General features: G+C 41.3%; 1 non-coding gene across 1 annotated transcript; it reads right to left on the reverse strand.

The window, feature by feature from the left end:
* Positions 1-11,345: 11,345 nt before the first annotated feature.
* LOC116984859 lies at positions 11,346-11,537 on the reverse strand. Its single transcript, XR_004415139.1, has one exon. It is a non-coding gene; the product is annotated as a U2 spliceosomal RNA (small nuclear RNA).
* Between the last annotated feature and the right edge of the window lie 14,216 nt (positions 11,538-25,753).

A 25,753-nucleotide genomic window follows, 5' to 3' on the forward strand; every position in this document is an offset into this window, starting at 1 on the left:
CCTCCATCACAGTGAGGAGGTGCTAGGTGGACTCACTGTGGTGGATGTTAATATGTGTTTATTGTTGTTTTTTATTGTATTGTATGTATGACTGCAGGCACGAAATTTCGTTCAGACTTCGGTCTGAATGACAATAAAGGCTATCTGTATCTGTATCTGTATCTGTAACCAGTCAGCGGAAAGACAACACATGATTACAATCAAGCCATTAACAGTGTATAGATACATGATAAGGGAATAACGTTTAGTGCAAGCTAAAGCCGGTAAAGTCTGATCAAAGATAGTCCTAGGGTTACGAAAGCGGTGGATAGTAGTTCAGGATCGCTTTTTAGTTGTGGTAGGATGATTCAGTTGCCTGATAACAGCTGGGAACAAACTGTCCCTGGTTCTGGAGGTGTGTGTGTTCACACTTTTAACTGTTTCTTCTTAAATGTTGCAATAATAAACCTGGTCGAGATAAACATTAGAGAATATGGGGTACAGTTAAAGTTGTGACCGTGAAGTAGCCTCAGAGAAATGACCAAATCTTTCAATGTGAGGAGCAAGACCAGTATTCTCAGCCTCTAACTCTACTGAACGTTTTTCCTTCCATTATTTATTATGTAAAAGAATATGTGTGTTATGATTGTGTTTATAGTTTGTTTGGTTGTTTGGTTGTTTGTCTTTTGCACAAAAGTCCGTGAGCATTGCCACTTTCATTTCACTGCACATCTCGTATGTGTATGTGACAAATAAACTTGACTTGACTTGACTTGACATCTCCTCCTAGCAGCTAAGATTTATAACTACTGTTATGTCAGTGGAAAGACAACACACCTGATGATCTCTTCAAAACTGCAAGACATTCCCACAGATGAATGGAATGCTTACAACAGCTTCTCATCCTTCAAACCTTTCTTGACCGTATTTCTAGGATAAGTGGCAAAATGTCCAGGAAGAAATTATTATAGGAGTAGATCATGTTCACAAGTTATAGGAGTATAATTAAACCATTTGGCCCATCGATACTACTCCGCCCTCTGCCATTCAATCATGGCTGATCTCTGCCTCCTAATCCCGTTTTCCTGTCTTCCTCCCATAGCCTTTGGCACCCGTTCTAATCAAGAGTTTGCCTATCTCTGCCTTAAAAATATGCACTGACTTGGCCTCCACAGCCCTCTTTGGCAATGATTTTGACAGATTAACTACCCTCTGACTAACGAAGCTCCTCCTCACCTCCTTTCTAAAAGTGTGCCCTTTAAATCTGAGACAATGACCTCTGATGCTGGACTCTCCCACCAGTGGAAACATCCTTTCCACATCCACTCTATCTATACCTTTCATTATTCTGTTAAGTTGCAATGAGGTCTCCTTCAACCTTCAAACCTCTAGTGAGTAGAGGCCCAGTGCTGACAAACGCTGATCATGTTAACCCACTCATTCCTGGAATTATTCTTCTAAACCTCCTCTGGACCCTCTCCAGCACATCCTTCCTCAGGTATGGGGCCCACATTTGCTAACAGTACTCCAAATGTGGCCTGATCAGCATTACATCTCTGTTCTTGTATTCCAGTCCACTTGATTTAAATGCTAGCATTGAATTTGCCTTACTTACTACCGATTCGACTTACAAATTAACTTTTTGGGAGTCCTGCACCAGCACTCCCAAGTCCCTTTGCACGCGGGTTGTAAGTTAATTGACATCTCTCAAATTATAAATTGTCCCTCGTGTGTAGGATAGTGCTAGTGTATGGGGTGATCACCGGTCGGTGTGGACTCAGTGGGAAGAAGGTCCTGTTTCCATGATGTATCTCTAAATTCTGAAGTCTAAAAACATGTTTGGTACTTTACCTTATCACGTTGATACACTGCCCATTTGCAAAATGCAGTCTTTAAAATTGTACTCTGAAAATGTTTTATGCTATGTTAAATAACAAAATAAATTATTTCTGAAGTGATATCAGTCTCCACAGATTGGAGAAAAGCATCTCCAAATGAAACCAACTAATGTTTTCGACCATGTAACTGATAATAACTACTGATATATTTGTTGAATATTATTTATTTTGCTTTCTATTCAGAGAATCAGAAGTAATTCCAGTTATTTAGCAAGGAAAATGTAAATGATTACACACCAATAGCTTGAAAATCTATCTAAATAATGGATTCAACCTACATTTTCATGCCATATTTGACTGCTAAAACAAATAATTAATGTTTGTGATTGCTTTCAATTTGTTTGTAGCTAATGTGACTTTAGATAGGAATTCAAAAATGCTGGAGAAACTCAGCGGGTGCAGCAGCATCTATGGAGCAAAGGAAATAGGCGACGTTTCGGCCCGAAACGTCGCCTATTTCCTTTGCTCCATAGATGCTGCTGCACCTGCTGAGTTTCTCCAGCATTTTTGTGTACCTTCGATCTTCCAGCATCTGCAGTTCCTTTAGGAATTCGTCTAGTTGATTATGATTCACATTAAACAGCTACTGAATTAATTTTCATCAAACTGCCAGCAATTTTGACAAGTTCACCATGACAATATGTAATTAATCCAAAAGTAAACACATTTCAACATATTTTGACCTTTCTATGTGATAATGAAATATTTCATGAAAAAAGTGTTTCATATGATATTTTTGAAATATAATTTTGTTTGTTTTTAAAGTGTAACATTAAAAGCTTTAATACATTGAAAGAAGGTGCTATGTTCTGGAATACATTGCATGTAGGATGGTGGAATTCCAATGAAAAATAACTGATGAAAGGGAATTGGATAAATAATTGATGGAAAAAGGTTTGTTATGGAGAAAGAGACTAATTGAACAGGACTTTTTCAGAGTTGCTAAGGGTAAAATGAATCAAAGGCTTCCTTCATGATTCTATGAGCATAGAACATGGAATGTAGAACAGCACAGGAACAAAACCAGGCCCTTTCTTCCTGTACCAAAGATGATGCCAAGTTAATTCATTCTGCTGCACTTGATCCATATCCCTCCATTCCCTGCATGTGCTTGTCCTAACTAAAAGCCTCTTAAACACCACTATTGTATTTGTCTCCACCACCACCTTTGGCAGCACATTCCAGGCATCCACCACTCTTTATGTAAACAAACTTGCCCCGCATATCTCCTTTAAACATTTCCCCTCTCTAAACCTCTGCTAAACCTCTTCTGCACCTTCTCCAAACCTTCCACAACCTTCCTACAATGGAACCACTAAAATATCACGCAATACTCTAACTGCAGCCCTAACAACCCTCACCATCCTCCAAAGATATAGGTGGTTCTAAACAGGATTTGAATGGAAAATGGTTGATGTGACCACGATGCACTATGACAAGATGAGGGAAGTGGGACCAGAAAGTGACCCTTGAACTCATGCATAACATAAGACACACCCTCTGAAGAACAAAGCTGACAATGTGACAAACACCTTTTGTTTCCGGCATAGATAGATTGGCACACATTGCTGAAGGTTCATGTGAGGTCTCTGTATGTTCAATTCCTCGCATCCAAATGTAGCAATCCATATTAAGAAATGAATCATATCATTTCCTGCCCTTGACACAAATTCAATGGAAATACCCTTTACATTTCAGTCCTGGAAAATCTGAAAATCGATTTATAAAATCTTTATAAAATCTTCCCCTGCCTCACTGTACCACCTGTGGCAAATCTCATTTCAAGGGTAGGATGTTAATGCATAGGGTTAGTAAAGATGCGGGGAAAGAAACAAAGCAAAAAAAACATACAATAAATGGCCAGATGCAAAGAAGGACTCAAAGACTTTAGAGTGCTTATGGGTAGCAAGATAGATACACGTGTAGGAAGGAACTACAGATGCTGGTTTAATCTGAAGATAGACACAACGAGCTGGAGTAACTCTAGGTTGAACCACACTGTAGAATTCCAAAATGTCCACACTGACTTTAAAAAGATTTAATATAATTTAATCAAATCAAATAGTCATAGTGTTAATTTACCTGATATATTCCTCCCCATAATTTTGTACACTTCTATAAGATAACCCCTCATCTTCCTGTGCTGAAAGGAATAAAGCTCTAGCCTGCTCAACCTCTCCCTGTAGTTCAGTCCCTCGAGTCCTGGCAAAATCCTGGTAAAACCTCTATAAACCCATTCAAGTTTGGCAACATCTTTCCTTTAACATGCTGATCAAAATGGAACAAAACATTCTAAATGTGACTCCACCCATGTCTTATATAACTGTAACATTTAACTCCCAATTTCTATACTCAATATGTTAGGAAGGGACTGCAGATGCTGGTTTACAGTGAAGATTGATACAAACTGCTGGAGTAACTCAGTGGGACAGGCAGCATCTCTGGAGAAAAGGAATGGGTGACCTTTCGAGTCTCAGTTTCAGAAGAAGGGTCTCGACCCGAAACATCACCCATTCCTTCTCACCAGAGATGTTGCCTGTCCTGCTGTTACACTAGCATTCTATACACAATACTCTGACAGATGAAGGCCAATGTGCTGGAAGCCTTCTTGACCACTCTATCCACCTGTGATACCACTTTCACGGAACAATGCCCCTGCTCTCCTAGATCCCTCTGCTCCACAACACTCCGCAGAGCCCTACTATTCCCATGTTAGACTTCCTAAAATGCAACACCTCCATTTCTCTGTATTAAATTGCGTTAACTATTCCCCAGCCCACCTGCCCAACCGATCAACTATCTTCAACACCACCCACTTTAGTCTCATCTGCGAACTTGCTAATTATGCCATGTATGTTCTCATCCAAATCATTGATGTTTATGGCAAACAGCGATGGGCCCAGCACCGAACCCTGAGGCGCACCACTAGTCACAGGACACAAATAAAAACCTTTAGTTACATTTCTCTGATGCATTTCATTCTTTTGAGCAGGCCTGCTTAACACACACTGGCGTAAGAACGTTGAAAATCTGGAAGTTTATTACTGTATGAGGAGTTCACCAGTGTTTAGATTTCCTTTGTTCAACACCACAGGCTCCATTTGGGAAGCGCCAGTTACGGACATGTCCGTGAGCAGATCTTTATGAGTTTCAATCAAGAATTCACTTCAATATCTGATTTTGCCTCTGAGATTTTTGAGAAACTGGTTGACGTCTATACTGTTTACATTTATTTTTTCCGTCGATATCTGAAATAATATATGTGAATATGTTTTAACATTGCCAGGAGTACTTCCTGAATTTTCTGTCTTCACGATTGAACCAATTATTATGATGCATTCTAAAACAGACCGTTACACTAACTTGATCACAAATTGTATTGTAGCTTAACAAATGCTCTCATTTGCCTCAAATAATTTCTGAAACATTGAATTAATTAATGCCTTCCGATGTTGATTTGCAGCCTGGTAATGGTAATGAGCTAAAAAGAGATTGCAGTGTACAATTAATCAAAACACATAATTTTTGTGGTGGTTGCAGAATAAACATGTTTTCAATGTCATCACTTTTACTCTTTCTTATGTTATTTCTAATTATTATTTTTTTTCTGGAGGCTGTGAATAGAACTAATTCCATCAATTTAGATCATTAACAGTTATGCACATTTAGATTAACACTCCTAAATTGATTTGCTACCATGTTGTTACTTAATTCACATTGTGTTTCTAAAAGTTAGTAATTGTTTTCGCTTTTAGATTAACATTAGGACCTTCTATCTCAGAGCAATTTTACACAATTGAGAGAGTACAATCACGTTAAAATTTGCGACTCAGGAAACCGTAGCATCTTGATCAAATAAAGGGTTGGAGTAACTCAGTGGGTGAGGGAGCAACACAGAGTTATTTTTTTTATTTCTACTCTGATCTATTGTAATTATTTTTTCCCACAATATGTTCTCCTTTTGTTTCTCTTTAATTTAGTACAAATATTTGTTTTACTTAGTTCACTTAAGATATCCAGATGTGTTATTAGTGCTATGTGTTTTTCAAGACCAACAAATGTCTTTGGAAGTCGCAAATGTTTTTGGAAATGTCATCTCTGATAATCAGAGGAAATCACTACTATCAGGTAATTTTCTACGAATGAGCCTCGGATGCTTAAAAATGAGGTTAACTTAATGAATTAGAATTAAATTAAGTTGTTACCAATGATTCAGTGTGAATCTAAATCAAGTGAGAACTGCCATTTATACAGTCCCTGGCCATATTCTTCGGATAATTTGGATCACAAGTACTATTTGTGCAGCGTTACCAGGAAATTTGTAATTGTGATTTTAATTATAATTGTAATTTTAATTAATTTATTCGTCAAGTATGTAAAAACATACAAAGAACATACAAAGAAGCTCCACGATGTTAAGTCCGCAGGCTCCCACGGTTGGATGTCCCGAAGTCGATCTCCAGCAAAGGGACCGCCAGCTCCACGATGTTAGGCCGCAATGTGGACGGAGATATGATACGGAAAAAATCGCATCTCAGTCGAGGAAAGACATTTTAAAATGTTTCCCCACCCCCCACAAAATTAAAGATACATTAAGGGCCTGTCCCACTTGGGCGACCTAATCCACAAGTTCTGGTGAGTTTTCCCTCGACTCATACTCGCTGCATGGTCGACACGAGGTCGTAGGAGGTCTTCGTAACTCTCCTTCATGCTCGAGAGTAGTCTCCGTGTACTCGAGTCCTCAGCTAGATCGCGGCGATTTTTTCAATATGTTAAAAAATGCCCGCGAGTAAAAAAAAGTCGCCATGGAAAAAAATCAATACTTTGTTTACTTGTAGGTTTAATCATAGAAGGTTGTAGTAGATCGGCATGTTAGTCGTAGGTAATCGAGGGTAGTCAAAGGTAATCGAAGGTAGTGGAAGGTAGTTGTAGATAGTCTTCATCATAGTTGAAGGGAGGTCGAAGGGAGGTCGAAGGAGATCGAAGGAGGTCGTCTTCACTCTCCACTATTCGGTGTCCAATTTTCCCGAAGTTAGTCGTAGCTTGTCGTAGCTACTCGAAGCTGGTCTTCAACATAGTCGAAGGAGGTCGAAGGAGGTCTTCTACAGTCGATGGAGGTCTTCAACATGTCATTTTTAAAAACTCTTCTAAACTCGCCAATTAGGTCGCTCAAGTGGGACAGCCCCTTTAAAACATACATTTAACAACCGGACTAAAAACAACAAAGGAAGAAAAGGACGAGACAGACTGTTGGCGAGGCTGCCATCGTGTTATGTACCTTGTGTTTATATACATGCTTAATGTAATTCTACAATTTCTGAATATTTTGTCACATTATAATGATGAAGCAATCTTATTAAATTAGGTTGGACAAGGAAGACATATTGGCGATATTTTTGTAATCCCTTAGTTTTCATTGAATACTGCTATTGGATCTTTACATGGAGCCGAGAATGTAGATTGGGTCTCATTTCAGGGCATTTAAGGGACATGCATATGTTTACAGCATATCAACTGAAGTCTATGGAAATATGGTGAGCTGAAATCTATGGGCCTATTGAGATATCTTATGAATGGGGATAAAAGGAGCTGATATCAATGGGAATATGATTAACATTTTTGGGATAACACAATGGCACAGTGGTTGAGTTGCTGCCTTACAGCTCCAGAGATGCAGGTTCGCTCCTGACTACAGCTGCTGTCTGTATGGAGTTTGTACATTCTCCCTGGGAGCGCATTCCAAAGACCTGCAGGTTTGTAGGTTAATTAGCTTCTGTAAAATTGAAAATTGGAAAATGAGGTAATCTTCACTCTAAAAATATCTCAGACATAAAGAAATTCAAATTCTAATTAACTTTCTCTTCATCCCAGCTGGGAGATAGGATATGTTGTAGAAAATTAAAGGAAACTTAGAAGGAAAACGCAAAGAAGGAACATCCTGAAATGGTTGCAAAGCAACTATTGTCACTTTGCGCACTTTTTCATTATCTGGTGATTTGCCGAGGCTATGTAACGACATGATTGTATCTAAATAGTTCTTATGAATAATGCCTATTGCATAGTCAGGAGAGAAAATTGGTGGTGCAATATTCACAGGTGCAACGCCACAGAATACCTGCAGAAATATCTGGACCTATATTTAGAATTGTTGCACAGTTTGCACTGTGATCTCATTGAAATATGGTTCAAACCTAAATGATGGGATATATTGTAAATGAACCATTGGGAAAATAAATATGTGAATTGAAAACGATAAAAAAAATTGCTATATCATTTACGTGGCAGGAACTTGGATCATGGATTTTACATCAAGATGATGCACAAGGGCCAATTATTATTCTTCAGTTTGGAAATTGGGTTTGTATCTGATTTTGAGTGCAAATGAATTATTTACACTCATTTAAGGTGTTAAAGACAGAATGGTCTCTAAATCAGATGGTAATGGGCACATAGAGTCTTAAACACAAAATCTTGGCAGAAGTGGCGCAGAGGTAGAGCTGCTGCCTTACAGCACCACAGTAACCCGGGTTCGATCCTGACTCTGCGTGCTGTCTGTACGGAGTTTGTACTTTCTCCCCGTGACCTGCATGGGTTTTCTCCAAGTGTGCGGCCATCGCTGGTCAGTGTGGACTCGGTGGGCAGAAAGACCTGTTCCCGTGCTGTATCTCTCAACTAAAACTAAACTAAACAATTGAGTGGAGCACTGAGTATGATCTACATTGCCAGATGGGCCTTTGTTCCTGTGAAATGTTCAAAAGCTTGTTCTGCTCCCTCATCAAAGTTCCTTTCTGCTAAATAATATTTACTTCTTGACCAATATTATTGTATGAAGTTACTTGCTTATTATATTAAAAATATAGTTTTCAAAAGTAGTGTGGTATTAAATATGTAGTCTCCTGGTCAAGTTTCACAGACAAAACTGTGCAGAATTCAGGTGAACATCCCATGAAAAAGATACTGGGAACACTGTAAAAGAGATTTGCACATATGGAGCCAGAACTGATCTGATGGTTGGCAGAAAATATATTCAGCAGACCAAGGATTTTTTGGGGGGAAGGAGAAAGCATACCGATTTTACACAGATATGAAAAGCAATATTAAAGAGCAATATTTTTCTTAATTTTGAGAGAATCTACAACATAATGTCATAAATGCTGCTATAAATAAATTTGCTAACAAAAATAGTAAGATTAAACGAGAACTTACCAGTTTGAAGTTTGATCTGTATTTTATGAGGAGTTACGATGAGGGATTACGTGAAGAACCCGCTCAGTGCGCAGGCGCGGCATACTTCCAAGCAGCGGTGTGGAATCACAGATAGACACAGTTATTTGAAGTAAACATAGTAAAGATAAGGAGACATCAATTTATTAGTTTGATCCATATAATGAGGGTGGGAGCGGAGGGCACGTAATCCCTCATCGTAACTCCTCATAAAATACAGATCAAACTTCAAACTGGTAAGTTCTCGTTTAATCTTACTATTTTACTTCGGAGTCACGTGAGAGACTACGTGAAGACTTCAAAGCTCTGTGATTTCAAACCGTGTAACAGTTCATACTTCACTCGCTGCCGAAGTCATTCGAGGGAGGAAATATGTTATCGTAATCAACCATGAATCTGTTTGTAAAAACAATAATGGTGTTATTAACAACAACAAGACCAATTGCTCCCCTGGGCTTAAATTATATATTTTTTGCAGATTCTTTTTCTGCAAACGATACAGGTTCTGTCAGTGGTTTGTTATAAAAGTTTGGAACGTATACTCCCTAGACCATCCTGCAGTAGCCAGGATGTGGTCCATAGGCTCGTCCATCCTCTTAGTTACTGACGTGGAAGCTGTTCTGGTGGAATAAGATTTTATACACGTTAGTATTTACTCCAGCAACTCCCAGTACCTGCTTGAGCCACTAGAGATAGTTTAGCTCGTCACCCGACCATGAGGTTTTCTGTGGCTGACCCATAAGGCTTTTTCCTCTCCCTCGGTATTCCTTATTGTGTCGATCTCTAAGTGGGTCATGACACATAAAACGTGGTTCAGGTGGGTATGCCCGGAATTTCATGACTGGACCTGATGTTCCTGGTCTGTTCTGTTTGGCCAACCCTTGAATGGGCATGTGACACTATCTGGTGTTATAACCATGTTGTCCCATCGCAGTAGATGGGAGAGCTGGCTCTTTGTGTTGATGTAAGGCCACCAGCATGTCCATCTTCAGGGTAGGCTGTTCCAGGGTGAGTGACCTGGCTGGTGATCATCCCCTAAGGTATGTCAGGATTTCACTGACATCCCAATTTGGGTGTACCTATTTCTGGGGAATGGATTGATATACCTCTCCTGTATCTGATCACCAGTGAGCGGTACCCAAGTTGAGTAGGCTAACAGAACATGTCCTTCATTGTGGTGAAGACCTGCCAGGAGCTCCAGTACAGTTTTTTGTTATAGTTGAATGTGTAATTCCTGTTTTGGAAACAGTGTACCATTTCTTGATGCTCCTCAGGTATGTTCCCTAGGATATGCGACGGAATGCTGTCATCAGGTTGATAGTGTTCCTGATCCAAGCACAGCAATGGTCTTCCCAATTCTGCAATTCTTTTAATGACCATGTCGAGGATCACTGGGAACCATGCTTGTGGACTTGGTCCACTGTAATTTGCGTAGTACCCGACTGATGAAGCCGTAGTACCTATTGAAGAGGTAGAAGGAAAGGAAAACATAGAGATTAGGTTCCCCCCACCCCTCAATACGCGGGAATGTCTCCATTGCCGCTGCCTTGAGATTGGTTTCATGTGACGTAAGTTAGTACGTGGTGATTTAATTGGATATAAGGAATCGATATCTGGTGTCCATATTGCTTAGTGATTTCAGCAAATATTTTTGGTTTAAATGTATGTTTACAGTATTTAGCTCACCTGATAGGTGAGTTACTGATGGTCAAACATGTTTGATGACATACGGTTTCCAATTGTTAATAAATTGTCCCCTAATATCGATGTTCTCCGCCCAAGTGGTTTGGTATATGCCACCACTGATGTTGTTATCTTATAAACGAACATGCAAATTTGGTGGATTACTGAGCAAATGCTTCACTAGAATTAAGTAAGTTAATATATAACATGTTTAAGTCAATTCATATTGGCATTAAGTATTACAAGCTCAGTAACACATCAGGACACATAAGATGTTACTCAAAACAGGTGGAAGTGTACAACCATAATCCTTTCTGCCGATAAATTCCATGATAACACTACAGATTAATCCATTTGCCCCCATATTACAGGTATGGAGATAGTTTTGAACACTAGTATCTCAGCTCATAGGAAAGGTACAAAGTTCAGTAGCTGGTAATGCTGCTATATCCCAATTACTTTGCCACGTAGTTGATTGGTGTTTAATGCACCATGACTGATAGTCTTAATGAATACCAGATAACAACGTTGTGGATGGTCAACGTAAATATCTGGATATATATTTTGTGCACCGTTCCCAGAGGCACTGCAATACTGGGTCGATGCGTGGAGTGGACGGAGCAAGCCCCTATTCCATCGCCCTGTTCCAAAATTCAATTTAATATATGGTCCCTAGATAAGGGACGTATCAGATTATTAAACTGATAAGAACAGATACTACACTTGATCTTAGCCAAAAGGCCGAGAAGCGATGCAGCTAAAGCTGTATCCAAGGATAGTTTGTCGTTAATATATAGACATGCCATGACGGAATGTTTCTAAGTGTCAGGGCTAGTTGATTCTGGATAACTTTGACTTAAATGCCGCAACGCTCATCATGGTTACTCCATCCAGTTAATTGCGGTATATCCGAAACTTATATGAGAAGGTACTGATATAGTGTGCATCTTCAAGGTCGATGTCTACCATAAAGTATCCTTGGATCCATGGTAGTAGTTACAAATCCCATGAATGGGTATACCTGGTGAAATACTCAAGTGGTTTATCAACGATGGTGCGACATTCACCATCGTGGGAGGGTAGACCACTTGGGGTGCTTGCTGAATTGGTGGCAAGATATTAATTCTATTCCCCTTGTATTTATTTTTTGGTATATAACTACCAAGAGTGATAGCTTCCTAACCAGGCGTGATTCATCCACCCCTTGTTAGTACAACCCTTAACCTTTATGTGATGGTAGGAACCATACTTATCTGTCTTCATTGTTGATTTCTTCGGTTTCTGGTTCCTTGTTCTTGTAGGGACGATGTTTGTTGGGGGGGTGGCACATTTTCCCCTGGGGCCTGCTCTGGGCCGTGGCCTAAAATGCTACAGGTTTGGCATGCAGGCCCCAAGCTTTCACCAGTACCATGAGGTAGACGCCCCTGGTGGACACATAGAGGTACTGCTGTCTGGTTTAGTGTGGTGCTCATTCCAGACTCTGCCCTCTTGTGCCGAATAGTTTGAACACTTCGTCCAGTTTTTTAGGACTGGTTTGGTAAGTGCCAGGTAGCAGGATCTGTGCTTATGAGGTCGGCGTTCTCATAGTCCTGTTAATTTCATAGATTGAGGGCAGGTTTGTGAATTCATTTCAGAAGTTATGAGGTATACCGTTGAACAGTAGGGTCAGGTGTTTTGCCATACTACCCTGCCCTTCTGGAATGAGCAGGTGGACATGATAGCCGACGTCAGGGTACCAAATGCATTTTTAAAATATTTAGGTTAAATGCGCTGCTCAATGTATCCCCCAATAATGGCGGGCACTTTGAGTAAATGCAATTTAGGGGAGGCGTGATAAAACCAACGCCTCATGGCTACCTGTCTTGGAGAGGTTTTTTGGAAAAGACAGGTAGTAAGCTGGCCATCAGTTGAGACTGAAAAGCCATCTCGCTAGTGGTGGAGCCACATAGCGGCCACACCCAGCAGCTCTTCCTGATCCTGTACCTCAAGCATAATCCCGATATTGTTCAGCCAGTGACCCCTCTTCATGACCAGCCCAGCCACTGGTCACCCCAAAGCTAACCACACTAAGGAGGAAGCGATGGGCAGTGCCTAGGCACTGTGGAGGGTATGCCTGAACCCTCCAGCGAGACTGCCCCTCACGTAGCGTGTCTCGCAGGAGCTCCTGCTCCAGGAGCCGCTCCAGCGGCTCAGGCGGCTGTCTCTCTCCCATGCGGGTGGAGAGACGTCCCCTCCGACAAGTCGGAAGCCACCGGCCGGATGCCTCTTCGGATGGCTGAACATCCAGCCCGCAGCTCAGGCACTAGCGGGACTGGCTTCGGCGCGGTGTGGGGATAGCGGCCCGCCCGGTTAAATGTTCCTACCGCCTTCTTCTGGAGCTTTTGTGCCTTGTAGTAGCGAGAGCGCCCCTCAAGCAGCGCGTCTCGCAGGCACCTGCACCGAGAACCGCTCCAGCGGCTCAGGCGGCTCTCTCTCCCCCCGTGCGGGTGGAGAGACGTCCCGTCCCAAATCGGGAACACCTGCCGAATGCCTCTTCGGGTGGCTATACATCCAGCCCGCTATCGGGCTGGGCTCGGCACGGTGTCGGGGAATAGAGGAACACCGGGTCGTCCTACCGCCTGTTGCTGCCCCCCTTCCCCCCGACGGGAAACGTTCCTCCTCGAACGGGGGACAGTTTTGTTCCAGAGCCTTTTTCTCTGCCTGTAAAACACAAGCAGAAAAAGGGGCTCCCCTGTAAAAGAAACCCGACCTCAGGATACTCACCTGACGGTCCGTTTCTCTGTTGCGGGAGTGCCTAGCTCCCGCTGCCGCTGTTGCACTGCTGGCGTAATGCCGCGCCTGCGCACTGAGCGGGTTCTTCACGTAGTCACTCACGTGACTCCGAAGTAAAATTAAGAGGCTTTTCATTACTCAGAAGCTGGTTAGAATGTGCCATTCACCATTCATGGGACATATTTCAAGCATAGCTTAGATGATTTCAATAGGTAGCTAAACAAGTACATAAAAGAAAAGGCAACAAGAAGGCATGCTAATGGTATACTGAAGAATGTAGAATATAAGACAACTTGAATGCAGTACAGGTATAAACATCAGCACCAAATTAATGGGTTGAAATGTCTGTTCTGCATTGTGCAGTTCATTTAAAATCTTACAGCTATTTACGGAATAGTGTGGTTTCAGTACAGCTATAACAATGACATTTACCTGACAATGTGCAACATAGCTCACAAAAAAAACAGGATAAATCCATTCCAGTTAATTAATGTCAATAGACAATAGGTGCAGGAGAAGGCCATTCGACCCTTCGATTCAGAACTGCCATTCAATGTGATCATGGCTGATCATCTCCAATCAGTATCCGTTCCTGCCTTCTCCCCATATCCCCTGACTCTGCTATCTTTAAGAGCCCCATCTAGATCTCTCTTGAAAGTATCCAGAGAACCGGCCTCCACCACCCACTGAGGCAGAGAATTCCACAGATTCACAACTCTCTGTGAGAAAAAGTGTTCCCTCATATCTGTTCTAAATGGCTTACCCCTTATTCTTAAAATGTGGTCCCTGGTTCTGGATTCCCCCTACAACGGGAACATATTTCCTGCCTCTAGCGTGTTCAAACCCTTAATAATCTTATGTTTCAATAAGATCCTCTCTCATCCTTCTAAACTCCAGAGTATACAAGCCCAGCCCCTCTATTCTCTCAGCATATGACAGTCCCGCCATCCCGGGAATTAACCTTGTAAACCTACGTTGCACTCCCTCAATAGCAAGAATGTCCTTCCTCAAATTAGGGGACCAAAACTGCACACAATACTCCAGGTATGGTTCCACTAGGGCTCTGTACAACTGCAGAAGGACCTTTTTGCTCCTATACTCAACTCCTCTTGTTATAAAGGCCAACATGCCATTTGCTTTCTTCACTATCTGCTGTACCTGCATGCTTACTTTCATTGACTGATGAACAAGGACCCCCCATATCCCATTGTACTTCCCCAGTTCCCAAATGTCAAATCAGCCTACTCACAATCATCAGCAAAGTAATGGATGGTGCCATCCACAGTGTTGTCCATCAGCAATTACTCACTAATAACTTCTCTCTGATACCTTGTCTAGTTTTTGCCAGGGCATTTCAATTATTTGATGAGTAATAGACTTAAATTTTTATTGTGTTTATCTCAAATTATGCGTAAGTAAATTAAATGTGCTAAGAAAAAAGTAAGAGACTTCAGATGATCGCTTTAGCTACTTATATTATAACTGCGAATTTAAGGACCATGTGATTTAAATGTGAAATAATCTAGAGGATCATGAATGTGGGATATTTGTCAATGCAAATATATCTTTGTGATGAGCAATTTATTTTCAAATTGGAAATGACCTTAGATTCTAAAGTATGTATCAGGAGAAAGATTTCACACCACTAAAAACATAATGTAATGACATTTTTCTAAAAATGTGTAAATTAAGAACGGCTTTAATCATTGTGCAAAGCAACGTATATATTTTAAGTTTTAGGTGGATTTGCACGAACAGTCACTGTACGTAGAAATGACACCAACTCATTTCCCTGAAATAAGCAATGGCAGCTTGAAAGCATCTCGAGTTATCATTAACACTTCTAGGTCAGAAATTCTGCAGCAATACATGACAATTAATGGTTCCCTGGGCCTGATTAGCACAAATAAACACTCAAAAGACCAGTATGCCATCGCCAGTCCAGTATGTGCACATTTGAAAAGGAATCATTAGACAGAATTGAATAGAGGCTAGCAATAAACATTCTCAATATTAGGCCATATAATTCTCCCTTATTGATCCAACACTGCACATGAAACAAGTTACATCATAGAAATCCATTAAAATTAGATCTCAGTTATCAGAATAAATGTAGTGTGAGATATTAATGAATATTTCTAGTCTTGTTTACCAATAAATTTAAGAAAAATACAGAAAATATGTATTTTATGGTAGAATTTATCACTAGCATGCTTGCAATCGCACTTTCGATAGTGACATATTGTTTATAAAGAAGCGAAATGCAAGAATAATGAACTAAGAGCAATGCACAACTGAGAAGTTTAGTTACTTCAGTTTTCCAATATCTGCAATACTTTGTTTTAATTATTTTCTGAATTCTAATATAGAGCAGATTGGGTTTGTATTGAAAAGTGTCTCAGTATTAAAAAATCAAACTTTTAGCCACCAATTCCAAAAGGATATATCAAAATATAGAGTGCTGAAAATATTCAACTAGTCAGGCAGAAGCTTTGCATTGAAAATAATACTTAATATGCTAGGTTGGTACAAAAATGGGAAAAGTAGGAGAGGAGACAGGAATTGAAAAATAAAAAAAACTGTGAATGGAGAGAAGATTAAATGACAAAATGAGGTAATGATATAATCATGGAAAAATGTATAATTTGGTCCCTCAGGCTTGAGGGTGGCTCCAGTTCTGTGAACTCTGAGGAGTCTAATGACACCAATATGGGATCTGCAGACTACTGATAGAGCAGGGGATTTTTGACAGGGTGGATGGGGAGTTAGTCTAGGATGAGAAACCACTTACAACAACTCGGACAGGAAATTGGTGCCAAACTGGCGACTCTGTATACTGTCTCAGTGTACTACTGTATACTGTACTGTATCTGAGATGCTTCTCTAATATGTACATAAGTGCTTACTTGTAGTGATAACTGTACTGAACTGTATACAAAAATGAATCTCATGTACCTCGGCTAATGTGACAAATAAAGGGCCATACCATACCGATAAATGGACTCATGGTTTGTGGTGCATCCACAGTGCCCGTTCTAAATTACATTTATTCACAGATCGAAACCTACAGGTTAGTGAACTTTGTCCAAGAGTCTTTTAAAACATCATGTTATCTCTGGTCACTTGGTAGCCACTTACTTTTTCAAGAGAACGATGCCAGGTATTCGGTGCTTACCCATTACATACATATTCTACCATTTGCCACAGAACTATGCAATAGGTAAGTGATCGCTGGTGCTGGGTGGACCATAACTTTTGTTCAAGATTCGAGATCCTGATTGTCAAACATTCTTTTCCTTAGATGGCCAAAGGCAGCACTAATGTGCTGACGAGAATGATGGAAGTGCCAGTAATTCGTTTAGTTTAATTTAGTTTAAAGGTACGGTGCGGAAACAGATCCTTCAGCCCACAGAGTCCGTGTCGACCAGCAATTCCCACATATTAACACTACCCTATACTATCCTACACACACTATGAACAATTTACAATTATACCATGCCAATTAACCTGCAAGTCTGAGGTAGACACAAAATGCTGGAGTAACTCAGCGGAACAGGCAGCATCTGTGAAGAGATGGAATGGGTGATGTTTCCGGTCGAGACCCTTCTCCAGACTGCAATCTGAGTTTAGAAAGTAGTTTGAAGAAGGGTCTCGGCCTGAAACATCACCCATACCTCTCCAGAGATGCTGCCAGTCCTGCTGAGTTACTCCACCATTTTGTGTCTACCTTCGATTTATACCAGCATCTTTAGTTCTTTCCTACACAACCTGAAAAACCTGTACGTCTTTGGAGAGTAGAAGGAAATTGAAGATCTTGGAGAAAACCCATGTAACTAAAAGCGTACATAGCCAAAAAGCCAACTAACCAAAATCGTATGACGCCGAAAAGCCAACTAACCAAAAGGGCGGGACGCTTAAAAGCCAACTAACCAAAAGGATGGGACACCTCAAAGCAAACTCACTGAAAGGCCGCTCTGCTGAAAAGTCAAATAACAGACATGACGTCGCCGGGGGGGCGGGACTTGTCAGTGATTGGTTCAGACCCCCGCGTCCATCACATCACTGGCCGGGAGAGACGGGGTGGTGAGGGTTATTTTGCCACACAAGCCATTGATGACGGGGCACTCTGAACCCGAGCATCAAGTTGTAAGCGGCTGAAGGAGCGCATCCCTCGGGACAGCCCCCACCCTCCCACAGCCACAGACGCCCTCCGCCTCGTCTCCCCTGCACAGCTGCACTGTGACGGGCTGTGGGTCGGCAGCGCACACGCACACACTGGGCCAGGTGGAACAGAGGTGTGCGACACCACTGCCCACCCATAGTCACTGACCGCGATGCACCACCATCAGATCCCAACCCCCACACCAGGGTGATTCACCCCCCCGACCCCGGCCGCGGGGACAGACGGCTTAGGGCATTGGCAGCCATAGTAAATCGCTTTTAAAATATGGGGGGGGGGGGGACACACACACAAAGTGGCAGGCTCTGGGAGATGAAAACTAGTCACAGGGGGCAGCTAGTAAATCCTACAGCAGTACCTCTTGTAGGGCTGCACAGTGTTCTCCCTCATCAGAGGGGAGTATAGGGGGTCAATTCTGGGCTGCACCTGAACAGGGGTGCAGAACATACCCCTAGTGCACATGGGGTGCAGAAAACCTATTGGAAGACACTTACCATCAGGGAACTGCAAAACACTGAATGTTCCCAGTATCAACCAGTGTATTTGAAAACATGGCAGGGCAGGGAATTGAAATGAAAGAAAGTTCTAAAAGTCCTAACAGCGGGACGGGTTCGCCCGCACAATAAACTAAAAGACATGACACTAGATCACCAGGATGCACTGGCCATATTGTGCAAACTACCAATACGAGTAACAGCATTAGGAAGAAGTACCATCCAACCGGCTTTAGACCCTAATTTGCAGGCCTATGCAAACCTGGAACCTCCATACCTCCAATATTAAAATTTGGAGGCATCTTATCTTAACAGGTAAATAACTTGACATAGAGGGAAACCCTGGGGCACATTAAGCAACGTCTAAAAACTACTTCCTGGGGAATGCGCTAACCCTCAACACAGACCCAACTACAGATCCAGACACCGGCACCTCAACGACCACGGAGGATGCCGAAATAGTAACAAACCTACTAATAGTAACCATGGAGGAAGGTGGGTCTGGCTCCTTACGAGGTTGGTGGGAGATTACAGTTCTATCTGGATGCATAGAATATATTACTACCGACACTTATACTTGAGAAGTATAGGGGTATACCATAGAATTATTCAAAACATAATCCTCCAGTTCAGCATGTACCGAACTGAATGTTCATGCTTACAGGCAAATAAATAATCAAAAGCGCATACTGAACTACAGTGCCCAAATAAAATAGGAGTAATGGAGGACAACCAACACGAATCACAGGAAATCGTGTCCAAAAATCTTTATCATTATATAGATGGGGGTTGCCACATCATCATAGACTTGACTAATTTGAATACTTTCGTACTTTATATTCATTACTAGATGGGAACCTTTGTTACTGCAAAGGTATTGATCCTAGGGTACTGCATGGCAAGCATCGTATTAAAATATGCTTGCTATACAGTACTCATTGGAGGTGACCACAGATGTATTTAACACAATAGATCATCTGCGGTTCACTCTTAACACAGTTCACATGTCAGTGACTTTGCCGTAAGAAAGGGTACAGCCTTAATGGAGGCTTGCAGTACACTAAACCATCCATCAGACTGGTAGTAGAATAATTGGCATTTAGTGGCTGTGTTCCAGCCACATAAATCGGACCTTTACATTATCAAATTACTGAGCGCAATCATGCGTGCACTCAAAAATTATGGGGGTCATTCTGACAGACCTATGAAGCTACCAACAGAGGCCACTATGGTACTAAAATGGTGGAAACATAACATTAGGCATTGTTCCAATCCAAACAGTAACAGCTACCCGTCTATGGAACTACATACTGACGGGCACTTGGATTGGGATGCTACTAATTCCATCTCCAGCTGTGGGAGAGATGGAATGCACAGGAGGCATCATTACAAACGCTGGGCATAAATACCTGGGGAAGTGAGTGCATGCCATGGCTTTAAGTCATATTGTTCTGGGTTATATCACCAGTATGTTAGACACCACCGTGGTAGCATTTGTCAACCATATGGGTGGAAACATATCGACATCATGTGACTATCTGGCCAAAAATAATTGGCAATAGTGTATCCAGATAGATATTTGGATATCAGCTACCAATTTACCAGGTAAACTGAATTTAGTGGCAGACAACAGGTCACGCTAAGTCTAGAACACTGTATGGATGTTGGATAAAAAAATAAAAAATAAATAAAAATGTATTGCTGGAACAGCACGGTATGGAACACCAGATAACAACCTATTCACATCCATGCTCTCACCAGTTATCGAATTATGTTCTTGGGAACCAGAACCTGGGGCAGTGGCTACAGATGCATCTTCGCTGCTTTGGGGGATCATTTATGCATTCCCTCCTTCTGCCTCATCAGTCGGGTATTTAGGAATAAACAGTAGACTCCGCGTCTGGTATTTTGATAGTACCTGATTGGCCTACTCAACCATGGGTCCTGGTGATATCAACATGGTTTTAGAACCATGCATCACCATCCATCATAGACCTAATTTACTGGTTCTTCCCGCTACAAGGGGAGTTACCAATGTCATAATTATATATAAACCTATTAATTTATAGTTCAAAGCACCTCTTCTACACCTGGGACTGACGGACCGAATGTGGAATTATTTCAGCGGGCCACAGACAGTCCCCCAAAAAATCAGTACTTGGTGTCATCAAGAAATGGGAAGTACTGTCACAACAATAAACATCACCCACAGATCTATGAACATCCCGTCTGTTCTGGAATTCCTGGCAAGCCTCCATTACGATGAGAGGCTCAGTCATAGTGCCATCAACTGCGCCAGAAGTGCTCTGTCAACATACCTGTGGCAAGGAACAGAGCGGCATTCTGTTGGGACACACCCTGGTAACCAAACTCATGAGGGGCATTTTTAATGTTAATCCCCAAGAACGAGGTACTCCCAAATATGGGATGTGAGCATTGTACTGACCATGTTAAGAAACTGGTCTCCAGCTACAACTCTGTCCCTACAGAAACTGACTATGAAAACAGTCATGCTGATGGCCTTGGTCACGGCACAAAGGGTCCAGTCACTACAGAAAATAAGGTTGGACAACATGATTATTTCATCTGGAAATTTAACTTTTCACATCAATGTATAGTCATACAGAACAGACGGGTCAGCAGGCCTAAAAAACAGAATTCAGGGCCTATCCTACAGATGGTCATCTCTGTATTGTAACACACTTACTATCATATATGAAGTATACTAAGATCATCAGAGGGAAGAAATGTCACTTTAATCAGCTACTAACAGCCACTCTAAACAGTGACAGTCCAGACCATCTCTAGATGGCTAAACAGGTCCTAACAAAGGCTGGAGTGGACACTAGCATTTTAAATCTCACTCCACCAGGGCTGCAGCTACATCGGCAGCTATGAAGTTGGACGTACCTATGGACCAAATCCTCAAGACAGCTTGTTCAAAAGGGAACTGCAGATGCTGGAATATCGAAGGTACACAAAATTGCTGGGGAAACTCAGCGGGTGCAGCAGCATCTATGGAGCGAAGGAAATAGGCGACGTTTCGGGCCGAAACCCTTCTTCAGACCGAAGGGTTTCGGCCCGAAACGTCGCCTATTTCCTACGCTCCATAGATGCTGCTGCACCCGCTGAGTTTCCCCAGCAATTTTGTGTACCCTCAAGACAGCTTGATGGTCAACGGAGGAAACTTTCCAACGACTTTATAACAAACCAGTCATTGAACCTGGAACATTTGCAGAAACAACTTTAAGTTCTGTAATATAATTTACCCCATAAATAGGGGCAATAATTGGTGTTAATATTTTTACCGTTGGGTTTCAATATTGTATTGATGTCTAATAATGTTAACTCTATTCTCCCCATAATCAAGGCAGATGTGATGCATGGACTCGTTCCACGGCATGAAATCACAGAGCTTTAAAATCTTCACGTAGTCACTCACGTGACTCCGAAGTAAAATAGTAAGATTAAACGAGAACTTACCAGTTTGAAGTTTGATCTTTAGTTTATGAGGAGTAACGTTGAGGGAATACGTGCCCTCCGCTCCCACCCTTGATCATATCCTGAACTGGTATCTCTTCTCTAATCTTACTATGTTTAGTCATTACAGTTATCTGTGATTTCACACCGCTGCTTTGAAGAATGACACGCATGCGTCCTGGCGGGGTTCTTCACGTATTCCCTCAACGTTACTCCTCATAAAATAAAGATCAAACGTCAAACTGGTAAGTTCTCGTTTAATCTTACTATTTTATCTCCTCCCACTGCCCCCTCAACTCCCCCCCCCCCCCTTTACAACAAGAAGTATGTTTTATTTATTGTTTAAACACAGTAATACCATCTGGTTGCCTGCGTAACGCACATAAACTCCCACCCACAAAACAACTGATAATCTCTAATCAATTTTAACTTTTAACCGAATTTTTACCCAATTTTACCCAATTTTAACCGAAGATGGACACAAAAAGCTGGAGTAACTCAGTGGAACAGGCTAGATGTTTCGGGTCTAGACCATTCTTCAGACCTGAAGACTGAGTCTGAAGGGTCTCGACCCGAAACACCACCCATTCCTTCTCTCCAGAGATGCTGCCTGTCCCACTGAGTCACTCCAGCATTTTGTTTCTATCTTTGGTGAGACAGTTGTCTCATTTCATCGGCTTCATGTATTGCGCGCATGTAAGACTCTTGCATGCCTCTTGCATCTATTCATCCAAGTGTGCACTTAATGAAATCTCACATCTTTGCGAGGGTGGGATGGAATGGATGTAACCACCGGCTAAAGCAAAGGCATAGTTAAGACAGGGAAATAATCCCACCACTTAATTAACCAGGTTCCTGAATGTAAGAACTATTTATACATATAACATTATTAAATCAGTAACTCACTTTTGAGTTTTAATGCCGACCCCGTCCTGTGGGAAGGGCTTGCGGCAGCTGCTTTCATAGTGCCTTCATTGTTGGTAGGTGCTGATCTTTCACATGGACTGCTGTCAGTACCAGTTTTACCAACTTCCATAGCCGCTCTGCATTAGTGGAGTCAGACGTGAATCTGCTCTATGATCTTTGGCAGTGACTCGTCCATGCTGCAATTGCCACAGAGGCTTTTCGACGTCATTTTCGTTGCCCGTCAGATTTTAAGCCGAGGGAAAGTGTGGGGGAGGGGGAGGGGGCAGGTGGGGGCAATGGTGGGGGAAGAAAGGGAAGAGGGAAGAGGGCAGTTTGTGGGTTAGTCACCTAAACACACATGTCTTTTCCAATGTAATATTTCATTAAATATTGGACCCTGGGGTTGGGGACTGGACTTTGTGCCTTCCCCCACAGTGGTAACCATTGTGGGGGGATGATTTTTCTGTGTGTAGTTACTATGTTAGTCTGTGTCCAAGATGGCTGTCGGAAGAGAGAGTGGACGCTGGCGCGCTTTAGCTGCTGCTGCTCTCTCTTCACATTGTGTTTTTTGATTTTTTTTAATTTTGTGTCTTTGGAGCGATTTCTATCTTTAATTTGTATATTGATGATGCCCTTATTATTTATTTTTCTCCGACTATATGTTTTTTTCTCTTCTGTTAATCTTTGTAAGGTGTCCTTGAGATTTGAAAGGCGCCCGAAAATAAAATTTATTATTATTATTATTAAATAGACAACTTCAACAACTCAGGGCAATGCCCTCAATTCAGGCACCAGAGCTTGTTAGTTTATGTTGTCATCTGAGCAAGGATGTGTGAATCATTCACTTGGTGAGTGGGAACAATTATGGCTTGACTAACTACCACTTAACATGATCTATGGCCTGAAAGGATATTTGAAATCTTCAATTATGGCAAATTATAGCAATGCAGGGATGCAATTGCATAGGACGGTGCAAGGGGAATAGTTCTATGGCTGATTCAAAAGAGGACTATGTAAAATAAAAAGATTTATTAAGCACCATAAAGGAATCCCAAAATGCTTTATTGCCAATCATGTATGAAACAATCATGTACAAGGTATGGTGAGGGTTAACTAGTGCCAAAGATAGTATCTTCCAGCCTGTTCTAAAAGTGACTAGATATAGCTTCACTGTTATTGCCTTGTCCATAAGACATCATGCTAATAACTAGTCACTCGAGCAGCACACAGATTCAGAATAAATGTTTTTTTCATGGGATGGCTCTTAAACATGCATCCTTCCAAAATGTCAACACATGCTTTACGAAATGAGTCACAGATGACACTAAGTCTTTTATGATTTCATTTTAAGCAGATCAGTGTCAGATTCTCCACAAATCTGGCTGCTGAGCAGTATTAGAAATATCTAATCAACACTGTATATTATCCCAAGGTCCCCTTGCATTTAGATTATTCCATGGAAGAACATTTTCTACATAGTTTACATTAATGTTTTCTGCAGCATCTAATAGGTAGCACATCAAACAAACACAGAAAATTACACTGTCACCTTTTGAACATTGTTATATTATTTCATGCATATTTTTCATCTCAATTCATAACAATAATTGGAATTTGGATAATTATGGACCATTAAATGTGAGCCAGCTTGAATTTTTTAAAGACAAATTATCTTTGGCTAACTTAATCATGATGCTTATTGAATAACAACGTGGGTTGAAGAATGTAATGAGATTTGTGTTCAACACTCAATGGATATTTAACAAGGTATCACATTAATATTCAGATAGACATAAATAGAAGTAATAGCCCCTTGGATTAAAGGAACACAAATTCACCAGCAGAAAAGATGCCCCAATGGTGCTAACTGATGGAGTCATCTACCAAAGGCTAGTTTTAGCTTTAGATATACAGCATGGAAAGAACCCCTATGCCCATCGAGTTCATGCCAATTTATAGAAGACGGTTAACCTACACAACTGCACGTCATTCGAATGTGGGAGGAAACCGGGGCACCCAGAGAAATCAAATTCGGTCACAGGGAGAATGTACAAACTCCATACAGAGAGCATCCGTATTCAGGATCGAACCGGGATTTTTGGTGCTGTAAGACAGCAACTCTACCACTGTGCCACTGTGCCGGCCCCTGTCAGATGATTTTGGGTTATATGGATAATGTTAACAATTTTTGGCACCAGGAGCATTTTTCCCCTGAAGACCAATGAAAGTGCAAAAAAAGTTACCACTTGACCATTTTTAGATTCAAAACAAGGTTTTGAAATGAAATGTGGGTGAGAATACATGCCCATTTTGTAAGTTATCTTGTTTCAACAGTGCATGACAAAATATTGTTTATTTCTTGTTAATTCAAATACAATTTCATTCACTATCAAACAGAAGTTATCTCTTTAGATTTCAATTTAATTCCATTATTGCTGAATGACTCAGAAGAATTATACAGTATTTGTTGAAGTAAATGGGAATTGTGGCACATAAAACCAAACAATTTGATTTATTCATATTTTATCTTGATACATCCCATAAAGAGGCTTCATTGGACGAATTTATAAGGCAGAGATACATAGATTCTTGATGAGTACAGGTGTCAGAGGTTATGTGGAAAAGGCATGAGAATGGCCTTAGGAGGGAGAGATAGATCAGCCTTGATTGATTGGCAGTGTACACATGATGGGCCGAATGGCCTAATTCTACTGCTATTCCTGATGACGTTATGAGAGAAACAGATCATGTGGAGAAAGAGAATAGTTCAGTTTGGCATCATGTTTGGCATGGCTGTTGTGGATCGAATGGCCTATTCCTGTGCTGTAGTGTCCTGTGTTCTAATGAGACTTGGCGTTAAAATTCCATGTGCAAAATCTATACCTGTGGGTTCGTTACACACCCTGTATAAGGTTTAATAAGAATTCTTTGTTCAGTTAGCTTGCATAGACCTGGTACTTTGCTGGAGGGTCTTTTGATTTAATCATCAAGGTTACGATGAACATGCTATAAAAAAAAAACTCCCTCCAGGCATTATGGATCTCATTAAAACTCTTAAAAGATGATTATCTACATTGCTTCTGAGATTCAGCTGTTAATGCAATATAGCAAAACATCAGTGTCTATGGTGATGTACT

The sequence above is a fragment of the Amblyraja radiata genome, chromosome 20 (assembly GCF_010909765.2).
Source record: "Amblyraja radiata isolate CabotCenter1 chromosome 20, sAmbRad1.1.pri, whole genome shotgun sequence".
In the NCBI taxonomy this organism is placed as follows: domain Eukaryota; kingdom Metazoa; phylum Chordata; class Chondrichthyes; order Rajiformes; family Rajidae; genus Amblyraja; species Amblyraja radiata.